The sequence below is a fragment of the Suncus etruscus genome, chromosome 4 (assembly GCF_024139225.1).
Source record: "Suncus etruscus isolate mSunEtr1 chromosome 4, mSunEtr1.pri.cur, whole genome shotgun sequence".
Lineage (NCBI taxonomy): Eukaryota > Metazoa > Chordata > Mammalia > Eulipotyphla > Soricidae > Suncus > Suncus etruscus.
This window is the reverse complement of record NC_064851.1, coordinates 88963243-88970496: the sequence shown is the minus strand read 5'-3', so window position 1 is coordinate 88970496 and position 7254 is coordinate 88963243.

Below are 7254 nucleotides of genomic sequence, written 5' to 3'. Positions count from 1 at the left end.
TCTTGCATCTTTAGAAAACTTGAATTTCTATACTATTCTGGGATCACTTTTAGAATACAGTTTGAAATACCACTTAGCACTGCCTTCAATTGTAGCTACAAAAGTATGAGAAGAAATAAAGTAACATATTTGAGGGATAGAAAGCTAGTACGGGAAAAAAGAAAGAAAGAAAGAAAGAAAGAAAGAAAGAAAGAAAGAAAGAAAGAAAGAAAGAAAAGAAAGAGAAGAAAGAAAGAAAGAAAGAAAGAAAGAAAGAAAGAAGGAAGGAAGGAAGGAAGGAAGGAAGGAAGGAAGGAAGGAAGGAAGGAAGGAAGGAAGGAAGGAAGGAAGGAAGGAAGGAAGGAAGGAAGGAAGGAAGGAAGGAAGGAAGGAAGGAAGGAAGGAAGAAAGAAGAAAGAAAGAAAGAAAGAAAGAAAGAAAAGAAAGAAAGAAAGAAGAAAAGAAAGAAAGAAAGAAAGAAAGAGGGAGGGAGGGAGGGAGGGAGGAGAGGGAGGGAGAAAGAAAGAAAGAAAGAAAGAAAGAAAGAAAGAAAGAAAGAAAGAAAGAAAGAAAGAAAGAAAGAAAGAAAGAAAGAAAGAAAGAAAGAAAGAAAGAAAGAAAGAAAGGAAGGAAGAAAGGAAGGAAGGAAGGAAGGAAGGAAGAAGGAGAGAGAGAAAGAAAGAAAGAAAGAAAGAAAGAGAAAGAAAGAAAGAAAGAAGAAAGAAAGAAGAAAGAAAGAAAGAAAGAAAGAAAGAAAGAAAGAAAGAAAGAAAGAAAGAAAGGAAGAAAGAAAGCTAGTACGGGGATAAGGTGATTGCCTTAAAAGAAAGAAAGAAAGAAAGAAAGAAAGAAAGAAAGAAAGAAAGAAAGAAAGAAAGAAAGAAAGAAAGAAAGAAAGAAAGAAAGAAAGGAAGAAAGAAAGAAAGAAAGAAAAGAAAGAAAGAAAGAAAGAAGAAAGAAAGAAAGAAAGAAAGGAAGAAAGAAAGCTAGTACGGGGATAAGGTGATTGCCTTAAAAGAAAGAAAGAAAGAAAGAAAGAAAGAAAGAAAGAAAGAAAGAAAGAAAGAAAGAAAGAAAGAAAGAAAGGAAGGAAGGAAGGAAGGAAGGAAGGAAGGAAGGAAGGAAGGAAGGAAGGAAGGAAGGAAGGAAGGAAGGAAGGAAGGAAGGAAGGAAGGAAGGAAGGAAGAAGGAAGGAAGGAAGAAAGAAAGCTAGTACGGGGATAAGGTGATTGCCTTGCTCATAGCCTATCTGGGTTCAATGCCTGGTTCTTCACATGGTCCCCCAAGCACTGCCTGGAGTAATCTCTGAGCACATAGTTAGAAATAAACTCTGAGTACAGGCAAATGTGGCTTTGAAACAAACAAAAAACATGGGGCCGGAGCAGTGGCAAAGCAGTAGGGCATTTGCCTTGCACGGGACTGACCTAGGATGGACCATGGTTCGATCCCCTGGCGTCCCATATGGTTCCCCAAGCCAGGATCTATTTCTGAGCTCAGAGCCAGAAGTAATCCCTGAGCATCATCAGGTGTGGCCCAAAAACCAAAACCAAACCAAAACAAAAAACAAAAAAAAAGAAGCCAAAAACAATAACAACAACAAACAAAACTAAAATTTACATATATGAGCAAATAATAATAAAGAAGCCAAGAGTTTAAAATGGTGCAAGTAAAGTATCTAATACTTGCTGTATATATAAACTAGAAAGTCACATGTAGGAAAAAAGCAATCCATTATCTAACACCACGAACAAATAAATGAAACACATAAAATTATTAAATATAATAACTGGAACCTTGAAATAAATAGAATAAAGCAATTATTGTACATTTTATTTCATTGTTATTATATGAATTTGTAGGTGATACCAATTTTTCAGTAAAAACAAAAGCAAAAATAAAAATCTTTCATATGTGAAGATTGACAGACATCAAAATGAAAAAAATGATTGAATAGAAGATATTTGCACATAATATATTTAGCAAGGAATTGATATTTAAAAGTATACAAGGAGTCAATACAACTCAATAATGAAACAAGCAATTACATAGTGTTTAGGGTGCTTGTTTTCCACCAGACGATTCAATCCCTGGCATCCCACGTAGTCCCTGTGCATTATCAAGAGTGAGCTCTGAGCTCAGGGCTAGGAGTGTCCTTTGAGCACCACCTGGTGTGACCCCAAATCAAACAAACAAATGGGCAGGCGATATGAACAGACAAGGAAGACAAATAGATGGTCAACAAGCATATAAAATACATCGTCATTAAGGAAATGCAAATCAGAACACCTGAGGAGAGAAGCAGAAAATACTAGAGAGAATTTGGAAAGAAGGGAATCCTGACAAATTGTTGTTTAGAATGTAAATTGATCATTTAATTATGGAAAATAGAATGCATAATCCTAAGTATGAAACAAAAACATACCCAAATCAAACAAACAAATAGGCAGGCGATATGAACAGACAAGGAAGACAAATAGATGGTCAACAAGCATATAAAATACATCGTCATTAAGGAAATACAAATTAGAACACCTGAGGAGAGAAGCAGAAAATACTAGAGAAAATTTGGAAAGAAGGGAATCCTGACAAATTGTTGTTTAGAATGTAAATTGATCATTTAATTATGGAAAATAGAATGCATAATCCTAGGTATAAAACAAAAACATAATTCTAATATTCTCCTAAATACAGTAATATAAATTTAAAGCTATAAATACAGACCATTTTAATTATAATAAAAAGTTCAAATAAAAAGCCAAAAGTTCAGTTTGATTATTTTATTTCACTAAAGTTGTTTTATCTTTTGTGAAATGTGGATAATAAATGTGGGGACTGGGAATGCTATTTAAAACTACAGCAGAATATATCTTCTTATTCCTAATTCAAAGTTCAGGAAAATGTCCTGATCAGCCTGCTTTGAAGATGAAGGGAGAATCACCAAGCAAAAATTAAATTGCATTACATAATAACCTATAAATAACTTCTAAAATGAGTATAAGAAGATACAGGAAATAGAAATATTTCTTGTCATGGATTAGAAAAATTAAGATCAGTAAAATAATCATTGTACTCGAAGCACTTGACATATTCAATACTCTCCTCATAAAAATTCCACTGGTATTCTTCAAGAACAAATTTTTTTTTTTTTTTTTTTTTTGGTTTTTGGGCCACACCCGGTAACGCTCAGGGGTTACTCCTGGCTATGCGCTCAGAAGTTGCTCCTGGCTTGGGGGACCATATGGGACACCGGGGGATCGAACCGCGGTCCGTCCAATGCTAGCGCAGGCAAGGCAGGCACCTTACCTTTAGCGCCACCGCCCGGCCCCAAGAACAAATATTTCTAAAATATGTATGGAACCATGTAACTTCCAGAATAACCAAAGCAATACTGAAGAAAAAATGGGAGACATTGTGTTACCTGGCTTTAAACTATATTATAAATCTATAATTATCAAAACTGTGTTACTGGAGTTAAAAACAAGACTATCAGATCAATGGAATAAAATGAGAGCCCTAAGTAACTTTTCATATGTATGGACAGTTAATTTATAATGAAGTGAAGCAAGAAAAGCCTCTTCAACAAATAGTGTTGGGAATTGGTTAATCTAGTGCAAAAGTACCCATATTTTTACTTCACAGAATGTACAAAGGTTAATTCAAATTTTATTATAGCCATTTATAGAATGATATCCATCAAATATATTAAGGAAAACATTAGCAGAACTTTCCATGACACTGAACTTAAAGTAGTCTTCAATGAGATGATCTCACTATTAAGGAAACAAAATCAGGAATAAATTCAATTATATCAAACAAAAAACTCTTCAACTGCAAGAGGAACATTGATAAAATCAAGAAATTCTGCTGAATGAAAGAAAAAATTCACACAGGACGTCTGAGAAAGAGCTATAAAGTTCAATAACAAAACAGTCCAGAAATGGAGGGGAAAGCAAATAAACAAGAAACTTCCTCAAAGAAACATAAGATGATTACAAGATTATTCTAGAAAGTGTTCATTATCACTGATTATCAGGGAAAAGCAAATCAAAAAATAATGAAATATCTCCTCATACCAGTGAAAATGGCCTTTACCAAAGAATCCAGAATCCAGAACATAAACTGTGCAGGTCAGAATGTTGCATAAAAGAAGCCTTCATTTATTGTTAGTATCTGATTCAACTTTGTGAAAAATGGTTTGGCGATCTCAAAAAATTAAAATCAGAGCTTCCATATGACCTAGCAGTTGTATACCTAGACATTTATCATAAGAACTCAAATACATTGACTTGTAAGGGAACAGGTACATTCATTATAGTGCTATTCACAATAGCCAAGACCTCGAAACACCTTAAGTACCCAACAGCAGATGAACATAGGATCAAGCTATTGTATATATACACACAATGGAATACTACTTGCCTATTAGAGAAGATAGGATCTAGAATTGGATAATGTCTTAGTAAGTGAAGTAACAGGTGAAAGACAAATAAATACTAGATGGCCTCATTTATGAATGAAATAAAAAAGAAAGTTGAAGAGAGAGTACAGTGGGCAAGGCACTTTTCTTGAACAGTCCCCAATAGCATATGCAATCCCCCCTCAAGTACCACCAGGAGGGATCCCTAAGAAGAGAACAAGTAAGTAAGACCTGAAGCATAACTTGATATATCCCCAAACCCAAATAAATAAATGAATTAATTAATAAGAAATGAAGTAAGTGAATAGATACTCTCAATGGAGAAATTTGAGCTGAAGTTAATAGAACTGAGAACTGACATTGCTAGGGTGATAGGAGGTTAGAGGAGGGAACCAAGATGGTGGAGTGGTGGAAGGCATATTGATATTCTGATGGTGAATGTTATGTGTTTGCTTTGTGAGCATAAAACAAGAATATTAATATAATTATAAACCATGATAACTCAATGGAAATTCTTTGAACATTTGAGAACTTGAGAGGAGGCAGGAATTCTCTGTGGGTGCTCCCAGCAACGCTAACAAATCATATAGTGCCAGGGGTCAAACCTGAGCCTATTACATGTTAAGTTTGTGCTCAGCTCTTCAAGTTATCTCTCTGAACCCCTGGGGAAATAATCTTTATATTTAGTATTGAGTTATTTGACATCATAATGAATCGTTCATTACCTTTTCGCCAGACCTAAATAGAGGATTGTCACACAGTCATATAGAGGGGTACTTTGGTAATAAGTAATACGTTGGGAAGACTATGTTTATGGTATTAGAAAAGGCAGTCACTGAAAGGAAAAAAGAACAAGAGGATGCAAAGGAACAATGGAGAATTTAGCCTCCGCGGGAAAACAGAAAATCAGATGAGAAAAGGAAACCTGGAGATGTGGAAAGCTAATAATCTTACTAGTGTGTGAGATGGCAACCAAATATTTTTATTTTACACTATGGTCTGAACATGTTTTTCTCTCTATTTTTTTCTTCATTCTGGAGAATCGCATATTATTTCTTGAACACACTTTTCTCTACCCTCTTTCTCTACCCTCACATTTTTCTAAGCAAATTTTATTCAAATTATAGTGCTGCATCAAAAAGAAGAAACTAACAAACTAGAGTCACACGAAGAATCTAAGTAACTTAACGTTTAATACACTCAGTAGGATTTTACGAGAAGTAGAGGCAACGGATGTAAGCTTTGGTACTACTTAATGATTCTATAAATGACTCAGGATTTATCCTCTGATTCACATATTGTTTAATGAATATTTATTCCACCCAAGGGAGTGGGCAAAGAGCAGCTGATATATGTGGGGAGCAATGGGGCATGTGCATTCATTCATTTTATTCATTTAGACTACCTAACATAGTTGCCCTCTTACTTACACATCTCTGTTTCTTACACACATCCTGTGGGGGAAAAAACATGAATTTTGAAGAGTCTGTTTTATGCTTCTGGGAGAACACAGACAGGCTAGTGTGATGAGAAGGGCTTTTTTTTATGTTTTGTTTGTTTTGTTGTTTTCTAAATCTTATTCCTCCTCAAGTCCTTGCCTAATGACTGAAAATTGTAGAGTGATTTTGTTAACCTATACAGTTAAGCTAAGAATAAAAAGCAGTGTTCTGAAAATATATAGTTAATTTTATTCCTGATCTGTTTTACCGTAAGTGGTTTTCAAAAGAGCTGGAGCACAAGAATAGGTAATGGCTTTGTTTTCCCAAGATGCAGTCATTGAGATTATTTTTAGATGAAAGATTTGGATCCAGAGGACAGCTCATAATTATGCTGCAATGATTCTACAAGCAGTTGTTTTTCTGATATGAATTCAACTGTGACATCTTTAAAGCCACCATATTTTCTGATTAAAACAGAAAATAAAACATTTCATAACTTGCCCTGTTGTTTCCTGAAATCCTCTTCCCACATTTTACTATCACAGCTGTACATTCATTTCCCTTAGGTTCTGTCATGCTCTAACTCTTACTAATTACTGAATCCACTGAAAAATACCTGAAGACCCCTACTTAGTGTATTGCCCCTTTGAACTCCATCTTGATAGTGGATTGTTTAAAACTTACCTTTTATGAGGTAACACTGGTTTGCAAGAGCATAAATGTTTGTGTGCTTTAGAGAGGCAAAATTTGGGGAAGTTTTGGGGAACTCTTCATGCTCTGTCTTGAATTTCATTTTACTTTCACATGTTTCTCATTAGTTCTGAGGCAAGTTTGTACTATGTAATAATTCTACACTAATGTCAGGATAAATATTATAAAATTTTTGAAGAGTAAAGAAAAAGCTTTATAATCTTAATACAAACACAGTAATCATTATTTTAGGGTTTTTCTCCCTAACCATTTTTTTCATGCTTAACTTTTCATTAATTAGCTCTATGAGAGATGAAATTCATGTTTTCTTTAAATTTTTTTAATTTTTAAAAATATAATAAGTACCAATATTGTATAAAATGCTATATACAGCATTTATAGGTATTACTTCAAAGTCTGTGTAATATAGGATCTTATTAAACTTTTATTTTAGGGATAGAGATAGCTTTATTGGCTGGAGAACATGCTTTGCATGCCAGAGAACCTAGTTTGATCCCTGAAATTTCTTGGTCCCTAAATCAGTCAGTACTAACCTCTGAGCAGAAAACTGGGAACAGTTCCCAAGTAACCATGGCATAGCCACAACAATAACAACAACAACAACAACCTTTAGGTTAGTATAGTCCACAATTTAAAATAACACTGTAGTTGACTTTTGTTTTTATTTTCGGGCCACACCCAGTGACAATCAGGTGTACAAAGCATATA